Here is a 12,158-nt window from a genome sequence, read left to right as displayed (position 1 = left end):
TATGACCCTCTCTTTTTTTTTGTCCCTATCTTACTCTATCCAGCATCCCCCTCTTGTATTCCTATCCCTCTCCTTGTATCCAGCATTGCCCTTCTATATCCCTGTCTCTATGTTCCCTCCTGAACCAGCATCTCTTCTGTGTCCTTACCCCTCCCCATATGCAGCTTCTCTCTTCCCTTCTTTTTGCTTCTCCCAATCCCACCCTCCATGGTTTAGCATCTCTCCCTCTCTTTCCCCTGGTCCACTCTCTCTATCTCTTCTCTCTGCTCTGCTCCCCTACCCAGTCCAGCATCTATCACCTCTTCCCCTTCCTCTTTGTTCCAAGTCTCTCTCTCTCTCTCTTCCCTCTGCTGCCCCCTAATTCCAGCATTTCTCCCCCTCTACCTTCCTCCAGACATTAGGCATCTCTCCATTCCTTTTCCCACCTCCATTTGCCTGTGGGTCCAGGCTCATTTCAACTTTCCCACCCCCAACCTGCTGACAGTCACCCTCGTGCTGCTTCAGTTGCAGCAGAGGTAGTGCTGAAAGCTGACTCTCTGGCCAGCAGGACCTTTCCCTTATTATGTCATACCTCCCTGATGTAGCTTCCTGTGGGCAGGATGCCACAGAGGAAATGCCCTGCCAACCAGAAAGACATTTTTCAGCATTGCCTCTGCCATGACCACAGCAGTGTGTAGAGGATTAGTGACAAGGCATGGATGAGAAAGTTGGAAAGAGGCCCATTCTATGGGGGCATAGGGGTGTCCAATTTCAGGTGGCCCCTACCACTTGGCACACCTGGGCATTTTGCCAGGCTAGCTACGCCCCTGTTGGCACTGAATATTGGGATATGCCACTGACTGATGCAGTTTTCTGGATAACACTGCTTAATAACTGCCACTGTCTGGATACTTTGTGAATCCTCCTTAGCACTATCTGAACAGCACTGTAGCAGGCTCAAATGATTTTCAGTGCTATTACCCAGATAATGCCACTGAAAATCAATGGTTGATCCCAATTGGCAGGTACTGCTATCCAAATAAATACATTTAAATGCCAAGCTGGGTACATTTCCATCTGCTGTTGCCTTCTCCAGATCCTATGGCAGTTGCCTATGGTGCCAAATTTGCTATTACAGAATGCAAATCCCACCAGCAGGGAACCCAGCTGGTGCCTTGACCAAAATAGAAAGAAGATTGGCATAGGTTCTAACCTTAAATCAGAACAACCAAGGGAGCCTAATTTTTGAAGGATCCCAGTTTCAGCAGAAGCCTTCTTCGGGGGACTAGTAAAGGTACTGGTAAAACAATAAAGCCCAGGACTAATAAGCCTGTACAAGCACTTATGCTCAGGACAAATTAACCATCACACTGTGACAATGATAAAACAAAACTGAGCTAGCTGAAGAAAGCTTCTGTCAAAACTGGGATCCTATAGAAGAGAGGTGTTCTCTTCTTTGGACATTTTTATGGACTAATAAATACATTTCCATGGTTTGGTTTTAGACATTTTGCTTACTTCTTTATGTGTATATACAGGTCTGTAAGCAGTCAGAAAAAATTACGTTTGAACTTCTGTTACTTTTTTACTTTTTTCACATAAAAGAATGGAGTTTGGACTGTTGTAATTGTTTGCTCCAACAGAATTCAGGAAAACCAGGGCTGAATTTCAATTAATATTTTTTAATTGGACAATTAAAGGTATGTTATATCTATTTATTTCCCACTACAGGCTCCTTGTGATTCTGGGCAAGTCACTTAACCTTTCATTATCTCAGGTACAAATTAAATGTGCATGAGGCCAATCTCTTTCATTTGAAAGGAAGCTCCAGAATGAGAGGGCAAGAAGTTAAGAAGTGATAGGCTCAGGAGCAATCTAAGGAAATACTTTTTTTACAAATATTGTGGAATATTGTCTCCCGGTAGAGATGGTGGAAACACAGACTGTCTGAATTCAATAAAGTGTGGGATAGGCATGTGGGATCTCTTAGGGAGAGGAAGAGATAACGGATACTGCGAGTAAGCAGACTGGATGGGCCATTTGACCTTCATCTGCCTTCATGTTTCTATGCTTCTATATAATATGTAAACCACTTTGCTTGTAACCACAGAAAGGTGGTATATCAAATCCCATCCCTCTTCGCTTTCCTAAAGGACTAATAATTACCCTCCCTCCCACACCCAGATCCAACATCTCCTCATTTGTCTTCCTTCGCTCACCTACTCTTTTTCAGGACCATTTTCTCTCTTTCTTTCCTGGGGTCCATTATGTCTCTCTCTCTCGCTTTCGTTATTCCCATTGTCCCACACCTCTCCCTCCCTCCCCTCTATCCCCATGAGCAGGATAAAGATCTACTGGCTGCTGGAGCTCACCACCTTGGCCATATTTTTCATTAGTGGTCCCTCCAGTTCTGCTTGTGGGTCTGTAGCTCACCAAACCAGGCACCTTCTTCCCTCCCCCTCCTCCACCAGTCTATCTTAAAGGTGGTCTGCTACTGATCCCTGGTAGCAGCAGCAGCAGCAGCAGCAGTGTTGCATACATGCAACCTGCAATCTGTTTCAAAGCTTTCCCTTTGGCCTATACCACCTCTTCGACATCACTTCCTGTTTCTGCATGGGTGGGATGGGACAGAGGGAAAGTTTTGGAAAAGGCACAGGCAGTATATGTCAAACACAGCCACTACTAGGGATAAACAGAACACCACCTTTATTGTAGACCGGCATACAGGGATAATGTTGAGTTATGGGTGTGGCGAAAGATGCAGGATCAGTCTGCTGTCCATTTGCCATTTCTCCTCTCTATTCCTCCTATCTTCATCCATTCCTCTCTAACACTGAATTTTCCCTTTCAGCTTTTTCTTCTATTTCTTTCTTTTCTGCCTAGTCACTTGAAATTCATTCTCTTCACTCTCCAGTCCTCAATCACACTTTTTATGCCTTTCACTTGTCAATCTTTTGTTTCCTCCCCTCCAGCTCATATCCCCACTCTTACCATCTCTTTTGTCCTCCCATACCCCATCTCACTCTTTCCTCAGTCTTGTTTCCTTTTTCCCACATTTCCACCTTCTGTTCTCACTCTTTCCCAGTTCTCATCTACTTATCTCTGTCTCTCATCCTCTCACCAACCCCAGCTCCTTTCCCTGTCAGTCTGTGTTCACTGTCTCTTAGCCTCACCCAGTTTCCAACTGCCCCCCTTTTACCACCTTCCTATGGCCTCTTCCATATTGGTCCACTATGTCCAGTATCTCTCTCCTTTCCCCCCCTCCACAGTCCAGTATCTCCTCTTCTGTAACCTGTCACTATAATCATCTGTAGTACCAGAAAATCAGAGGGTGACAAATTGCAGACTGGAAAAACCTGATTATCGGATAGAAAACAAAGGGTAGGGTTAAAGGGTCATTCTTCTCAATGGAGGAGAGTAAACAGTAGAGTACTGCAGGGATCTGTACAGGGACCGGTGCTATTTAACTTATTTATGGGGGAGGAAGTGACGTCACCGATGCGAACGGGAGCTTGATCTCAGAGCTCCGTTTGGGCCCGGTGCTAAATTGTTAAATTTGCTGCGAAAAAGCGTTAAAATATACCTTCAAGCAGGGGGGTGAAGAGCGCAGGGAGTGGGGACCCCATGGCAACGCGCAAAAAACTTCCGACGGAGAAAACCGGCCAGCGCACGCTGGAACAAGCGCTGAGCCGGACAGCACGTGGCAGCGTGGGCCTGGAGACCGGCGGAGGTGAGGCGGCGCATTCGAGTGGGGCTCTAGTGGAGGTGGTGCACCGGTTGCCGCGTTGGCCCCTGAGTGCTCCCCTGCGGACCCCCTTACCAAGCAAGATATGCAGCGCTGGATCTCTGAGGTGAAAGCTGAAATTTCGGCGGTGGTGGTGCAGGTCCGGGAGGTGGTGCAGGAGCTGCGCACGGACCTCGTGGAGGTGGGCAACCGCGTAAAAGTGGTGGAAATGCGCATGGATAGCTGCGAGGACTCAGTGACCGGGATGCAGCGCTCCTTGGAGAGTGCCGCCGCGGAACATCAGCTTCTGCTAGACAAGGTGGAGGATCTGGAGAACCGTACCAGGCGAAATAACCTGCGGGTGAGGGGCTTACCCGAATTGCCGGAATATAAAGATGTCAGTGCTACCACTACTACTTTGCTTCGCTGGCTGTTGCAGAATGACACGTTGGATCCAGGTCTGGAGCGTGCTCACAGAGCTATGGGGCCCCGCACATCGGATCAGCCTAAGGACATTGTGCTGTGTCTAAGGAGCTTTGTGCTTAAAGAACAGATCTTCCGCAGAGCTCGAGAAATGGGCACAGTGACCTGGGAGGGTCATCGGCTGGAATTCTATCAAGATCTGGCAGCGAGTACACTACAGAAGCGCAGGGCATTCCGAGAAGTGACGAAGGCTCTGCAGCGTGGCAATCTGCGCTACCGTTGGACTTATCCCTTTGGAGTGGTCATTACTATCAATGGAGTGCACACCAGAGTTACTACGGTTCGTGAGGCCCGAGCCCTGCTGCAACAAGCTGGCATCGAGATTCCAGAGGAACCTGCTTCGGCTGTGGGGGCAGGGCCCAGTAGCGTGTGGCTTCCAACGGCCTTGAGATGGCAGCGTGTGGATCGGGGGTCGCGAGGGGGGAGGGGAGGCCGAGGCGGTGGCCCCTCGCCTCAGAATACTGCTCCCGCCTGATGTGCTCTCCATTGCTGGAGGACCGCTAATTTTGCCTGGCTGTTCCTTCCCCCTTGCGCTGCCAGGGGGCTGTTCCTCCAGTAGGGGGGCAATCTGCCCTGGGTGACTGTGCTCCTCTGTTCAAGTTATGGGGCGGTGCTCTTGGAGGGACATTGCTGTACTGGACATGTTGTGGAGGGGTGGGAGAGTGGGGCGCTGAGGGACCGTTGGGAGGGATAGTGAGCGGGAGGGGGGGAGTGGATTATGGAGGGTGGATGGGCGGTTGTGTTTGTTGGGGTGGACGTTGTTTGTTATTTGACAATTTTGTCTGGTTGTGGGGTGGTGTGACAGGGGCTTCGGAGATTGTTACATTCCTTATATGTTGGTGGGAGATCTGTGGACTCTCACGTGGGGGAGTGGGGGGTGGAGGGGAGGGGAGGTGGGGGGGAGGAGGTTAGGTGGGGGGAGGAGGTTGCTGGGGAGACAGGGGCTGGGTAGGATTTCTCTTTTCTTTTCTCTTCTTTCTGGTACTCTACGTACTATGGGGGAGCTTCTTCCTGTGGGGGAGGGGGGGTGGGGGGGAGGGATGGGGGGGAGAAGGGGACATATATGTTGGGGTTGGGTTTGCATTTTCTCTATACTTATTTGAACTATGGGGGTGTTTAAATTAGTTTCTTATAACATTAGGGGTCTTAATTCCCCTAACAAGAGAAGAGCCTTCTATCGGGAATTGCTGCGTTTGAGGGCTGATGTTTGCTTTGTCCAGGAAACTCATTTACTGCAGTCCCATGAATCCTTGGTTGGGGATCACAGGTTCCCGCAGGCCTTTTGGGCTTCCCGGGTGGGCACTTCTAAGAGGTGCGGGGTGGGTATTCTTATCCGTAAGGGGATCCGCTGCGAGGTGCATAGGGTGGTGAGGGATCCTCAGGGCAGATACATCATGTTGGAGGCTATGATTGAGGGGATCTTGTACTCCCTGGTAAATGTTTATGCCCCTAATGAGGGACAGGGGATCTTCTTCCGTGAGTTGGTCCCTCGGATCCTCAAGTTTAAGGGGGGGGCCCTGGTGCTCGGTGGGGATTTCAATCTTACAGTGACCCCTTACTTGGATAATTCGGGGAGGGCGGATCATTATGGGAGAAGGGATCGGAAATTGTTGCGTGAGGCATTGGCTGGGTTGAATGTGGTGGATTGCTGGAGGTGGCTCCATCCTTCGGTGAAGGACTTTACCTACTTTTCGGGTATACACTCCTCTTATTCCAGAATTGATTATGTTTTTGTGGAGAGGGGACTTCTCCAGAGGGTGGAGTCTGCAGGGATTGAGTCCCTTACGTGGTCGGATCATGCCCTGGTGTGGTTGCGCTTCCAGGGGGCGGGAGGGGGGGTAGGATGGAAATTTTGGCGTTTTAATGATAGTCTTTTAGATGACCCAGAGGTGGAAACGCAAATTGAAGGGTGGATACAAGAATATCTAGATGTGAATGTGGAGTGTGGAGCCTCGTTGGAGGCGGTTTTGGAGGGGTTAAAGGCTACATTTAGGGGCAGGCTGATAGCCCTGTCATCGGCTCGGCAACGAAAAAGGCGGGAGGAGGCAGCTGGCCTGTTGATTGTTATTGTTAGGTTGGAAAGTTTACATAAGCGTTCCCCTTGGAATGTGGTGTTGCGGGAGCGCTTATTTCAGGCCCGTAGGGATCTCCAGGCTTTGGACTTGGATAGATTACACCATAATTTACAGCTCCTCCAGCAGAGATACTTTGAGTTTTCCAATAAAGCTAGTCGCCTGGTTGCACATCATCTTAAGGTGAGACAGACGCGAAATCAGATCCTGTCACTCCGGGCGGCCTCTGGGGAAGTGTTACAGACTGAGGAAGCTATACGCGCACGGTTTGTGGAATATTATTCACAACTCTATACCCCGGAAGCTCCAGGGCCCTTACAGGACCAGGTTGCTTATTTGAATTCAGCAGGGTTGCCCCAGATTGCACAGGGTGATGCGGCACGGTTGGACCGTCCTCTCACATTGATTGAGGCTCGTAGTGCGTTGCGTTCTATGAAACTTGGTAAGTCCCCTGGATTGGACGGTTTTACCGTTCGGTATTACAAACGTTTCCAAGATCTGCTGCTGCCCCCCTTGTTGCGTTTTCTTAACTCATTGCAAGGGAATAGTGCCCTCCCCTTCTTTATGCGCTTGGCGGGGGTGACAGTGTTGGCCAAGGAGGGGAAGGATCCCCTCTAATGTGCTTCCTATAGGCCGATATCTCTATTGGGGGTGGATACTAAAATCTTCACGCGCATTCTGGCGGACCGATTGATGAGTTGGATCCCTCGGCTGATCCATCCGGATCAGTCGGGATTTGTGGTGGGCAGACAGGTGGGTGATAACACGCGTAGGGTCTATAATCTGTATGACAGGGCCAGGGGGGGGGGTGAGAGAAACGGTGTTTTTGTCCATCGATACTGAGAAGGCGTTCGATAGAGTTTCTTGGCCTTTCTTATTTCGGGTCTTGGAGTCGGTGGGTCTGGGCCCGAGAATGCGGGACTGGATTCGGGTCCTATATAGTGGACCTTTGAGTTGCATCAAGGTGAATGGTAGTTATTCGGAGACTTTTTCTCTAGCACGGGGAACACGTCAGGGGTGTCCCCTTTCTCCGCTTCTTTTTGCTTTGACCGTGGAACCTCTGGCGCAGCGTGTGCGAATGAATCCGGATATTAAGGGGGTCACGGTACCGGGAGGGGATTTTAAGTTGGCTTTGTTTGCGGATGATATTTTGTTTACGGTGGAGGACCCGGCAGCTTCCTTGCCGGCTATATTGCGGGAGTTGGAGATTTATGGGGAGGTGTCAGGATTTCGGGTCAATGTTGGTAAATCGGAGCTCCTCAATGTTAACTTGCCGGCTGACCGGGTTTCCTATCTTCGAGATCGGTATCCGTTTCGGTGGGTTTCCCATTCATTGCGCTATCTAGGGGTTTATTTTGGACCGCCGGGAGTGGAGTTATATGACCTCAACTTCCCACCGCTCTTTCGTCGCATTCGCCAAGATTTACTTAATTAGAAAGGTCTGTATTTCTCTTGGCTGGGCCGGGTGGCCATCGTGAAGATGATGATTCTGCCTCGCTTGTTGTTCTTATTCCAGGTATTGCCTCTTTGGGTGGATAGGAAAATCTTGGAGGGGGTGCAGAGGCATATCTTTAATTTTATCTGGGCTGGTAGACGGCCGAGGGTGAGTAGGAAGGTTATGTGCATGGGGAGAGGGGAAGGAGGGTTGGGGGTCCCGGATGTGGTGAAATATTATCAGGCTGCTCAGCTGCGCGCCCTCTTGGAATGGCAGACGCAGACACCGAAACTGTGGGTGGAAATTGAGCAACGGTTAAGTGAGGGGGTACCTTTGTTACATCGGCCGTGGGTGCCTGGTAGGGCGAGCCTGGTAGGGGGGGTGTTCTCGGTGGTGACTTCCTTGAGGGTATGGAACCAGACCAAAGCTTGTTTACTGGGGAGTAAGCGACACTCCTGGTATACTCCGTTGAGATATAACCCTGGCTTCCCACCGGGAGGGGATGGGGGAGTGTTTGCAGCTTGGGAGTCACGGGGCTTAGTTTGTGTGGGGCAGCTGTGGGACCCGGTTTTGGGAGGGGTTAGACCCTTTATGGAACTTAGGGGCAAGTATGGGCTTGGGATACGGGATTTGTTCCCCTACCTGCAGGTGCTCCATTATATTAGGTCCTCGGGTCTTCTGGATGACTTGAGGGGTGGTAAGACGCCCTTTGAGCTATTATTGGGCCCAGTGCTTCGGAGGGGAGCTCTCTCCGCGATATATAGGTGTCTTGATGGTCGGGGGGCTCCCCTTCCGTACATGAAGGCCTGGGAGGATGATTGTGGTTCTGTTATTTCCTGGGACACTTGGGGAGACATATGGTCGGAGATCTCCTCGGCGGGTATAGCCGCTTTGCTGATTGAAAACGGATATAAGGTACTTTTCCGTTGGTATTATACCCCTCAGACTGTGGCTCGCTGGCAGGGGGGTGCGAGTGTGCTTTGCTGGAGGGGCTGTGGGGAGGTAGGTACCTACTTTCATATGTGGTGGCAGTGTGGGCGGATGTGTGGATTCTGGACTGAGGTCTTTGCTCGGGTGTCCCAGATCCTGGATGTCCAGATTCTGGCCGATTGGCGACACGCCTTGTTGTTTTGGCATCAATTAGACCTGGCTCGGGGGGACTCTCTGTTCTGTAAACTAGCATTCACTGCTGCTCGATTGGCCATTGCCTCTCGGTGGAATCAGGTGCCTTCTCCCACGTGGGCCCTGGTGGAGCAACGTCTGCTCACTTGGCAGAATCTATATCACTTAACGGCTTTGAGGCATGGTAAACTACATGGCTATGCTCATGTGTGGCGTCAATTTCGGGCTTCTGTGGGGGTTTGTGGTAGGGGTGGTCGAGGGCCTTGAGCTGCCCTTGAACTTGGACTGGGTAGGTGAAGCTTGGGGGGATCCCATTTCCATATTCCTTTCCAATATTTGGTCTATGGTTGGTATAGATTATTCACAATCTTATTGAAAGTAGTGGGTATTGTGCTTTGTCCCTGGGGGGTGGGAGGGAGGGTATTGGTTGTGTCTGGGTGGGTATTATAGTTTGTTATTTCGTTTGCAGGGTTGCACATGTCTATATTGCTGATTGTAGCTCTGTGAGCTAATTTGGAGTGTGATATTTTGCTCTTTTGCATTTCATGTGCACTTGCTATGTACTGTTTGGAGTGTTTTTTCAATAAAAGCTTTTCAATTTAAAAAAAACAAAAAAAAAAAAAACAACTTATTTATAAATGATCTGGAAATTGGAATGACAAGTGAGGTGATTAAATTTGTAGATGACACTAAACTGTTCAAAGTTGTTAAACGCATACGGATTGTGAAAAATTGCAGGCAGACCTTAGGAAATTGGAAGACTGAGCATCCAAATGGGAGATGAAATTTAATGTGGACAAATGCAAAGTGATGCACATTGGGAAGAATAACCTGAACCACCTTGGGGATTAGCGCACAAGAAAAGTATCTGGGTGTCATCATAGACAATACGATGAAGCCTTCCACCCAATGTGTGGCGGCGGCCAAAAAAGTAAACAGGATGCTAGGAGTTCTTTAAAAAGGGATGGTTAACAAGACTAAGAATGTTATAATGCCCCTGTATCGCTCCATGGTGCGACCTCATCTGGAGTATTGCATTCAGTTCTGGTCGCCTTATCTCAAGAAAGATATAATGGTGCTAGAAAAGGTTCAAAGAAGAGTGACCAAGATGATAAAGGGGATGGAACTCCTCTCGTATGAAGAAAGACTAAAATGGTTAGGGCTCTTCAGCTTGGAAAACAGATGGCTGAAGGGAGATATTACTGAAGTCTACAAAATCCTGAGTGGAGTAGAACGGGTACAAGTGGATCAATTTTTCAGTCCATCAAAAATTACAAAGACTAGGGGGGGTGGGGGGACACTCAATGAAGTTACAAGGAAATACTTTTAAAACCAATAGGAGGAAATTTTTTTTCAATCGGAGAATTGTTAAGCTCTGGAACACATTATTGCCAAAAGTTGTGGTAACAGCAGATAGCATGGCTGGTTTTAAGAGAGGTTTGGATAATTTTCTGGAGGAAAAGTCCATAGTCTGTTGTTGAGAAAGACATGGGGGAAACCACTGCTTGCCCTGGATTGGTAGTATGGAATGTTGCTACTCCTTGAATTTTGGCCAGGTACTAGGGACCTGGATTGGCCACTGTGAGAACGGGCTACTGGGCTTGATGGACCATGGGTCTGACCCAGTAAGGCTATTCTTATGTTCATAAAACAGATGGCTGTGGGGATATTGGGCTAGATGGATCATTGATCTGACCCAGTAAGGCTATTCTTATGTTCTTATGTTTCTCTCCTCCCAACACTCCAGCACTCATAGTCCAAAATCTTCTCTCTCTCTTTCCCCCTTGCAATTCAACATCTCTTTAACTCTTCTCTCCCCCCACACAGTCCAGCATCTCCCCTTTCTTTCCCTCTCCCCATAGTCCATCTCCCCTTCACTTTTCCCTTGCAATCCAGTATCTCTCTCAATCCTTCTCCCTCCATAGTCCAGCATCTCCCCTTTCTTTCCCCCTTCTCATAGTCCATCTCACCTCGCTTCCCTTCCCTACAATCCAACATCTCTCCTCACTCCCTCCCACCTCCCCCACTTTCCCCACCCCCATAGTTTAGCATCTACCCCCATAGTTCAGCATCTCCCTTGTCAGTAATGGTACAAACCCTTTTTCTATTTGGGCTTCTTCACCAGGTGGCAGCATGTGATATGTATTAAAGATTTATTTTAGAGTTCATAAGGGAAGTCTCAAAACAAAACCTGTCCACTAAAATACAGCAAAATGGAAAGAAAAGCCCAGGTTTGCCTCATCCCTTTTCCACACTACCCACAGGCATTGCTTTGCACCTTGAGTTCTCAAGCAAGGTCCTTGGCATCATTATTGATTCTTCTCTCTCCCTCAACGACCACCTCAACTCCTTGGCAAAATCATGCTTTTTCAGCCTCCACATGCTGAGGAAAGTAAGATCCTACTTTCGCCAAAAACATTTCGCAGTCCTCGTCCAATCCATCATCCTCTCCAAATTTGACTACTTATGCCTAACAAAAAAAAGCCTTCAAAGACTCCAGCTTATCCAGAATACTGCAGCCAAGTTAATCATTGCAAAATGCAAATCTGACCATGTCTCCCCACTCCTGGCCAATCTTCACTGGCTCCCAGTGATTTCCAGAATCCATTTCAAATGCTCCTGCCTGGCTTTTAAGATCATTCACGGCATCCTTCCTTCCCTAATCCCACTATCCTTTAACTCCTCATGCCCTGACTCCACCAGACCCGCCCAAAGATATAAACTTTCCTTCCCCTCCCTACACGGTATTCTCTATGCAGGTAAACTGGGAAAATCACTTCTCTTCAAAATCACAGGTCTTTGGAAAGACTTTACTATCCCGCTGCAGAACCTGGGCTCCCTCCATTTATTCCGCAAGCAACTGAAAACTTGGCTCTTCTCTAACATGTAATTCTATTTTCCCCTTTACTCTTCCATTCCATATATAAGCTCATGTAAACCTTTTCCTTTCCCTTCTTATATTTAAGTTCTTGTAAACCGTGCCGAGCTCTACTTCCATGGAGAGGATGCGGTATATAAACTTAAGGTTTAGTTTAGTTTAGTATATTAAATACTATTTTCCTGTATTTAGTAGCATGGGGGGGGGGGAAGGAGAAGGGTATACCAGCCACCCTAAATATACTTTTATTTAATTAAGATGACGTTGATAAGGGAAATTTATTTGTGGTCCCAGCCTTGTGTCAAGGGCTAAAATAAAATCCTGTTTCTCCCTGGGACATGATCATCTCCTTCCCCTGGAATACTTGGGAATATTTCTGAGTTTGGTCCCTCTCTCTTCACTAGTTATACTTTGAGCTCCAGCCCCCCAAATATCACCATTCAAGTTCCACAAAAAAGAGAAAGC

This window comes from Geotrypetes seraphini, chromosome 11 (genome assembly GCF_902459505.1).
Source record: "Geotrypetes seraphini chromosome 11, aGeoSer1.1, whole genome shotgun sequence".
Taxonomy (NCBI): domain Eukaryota; kingdom Metazoa; phylum Chordata; class Amphibia; order Gymnophiona; family Dermophiidae; genus Geotrypetes; species Geotrypetes seraphini.
This window is presented reverse-complemented; position numbering follows the sequence as displayed.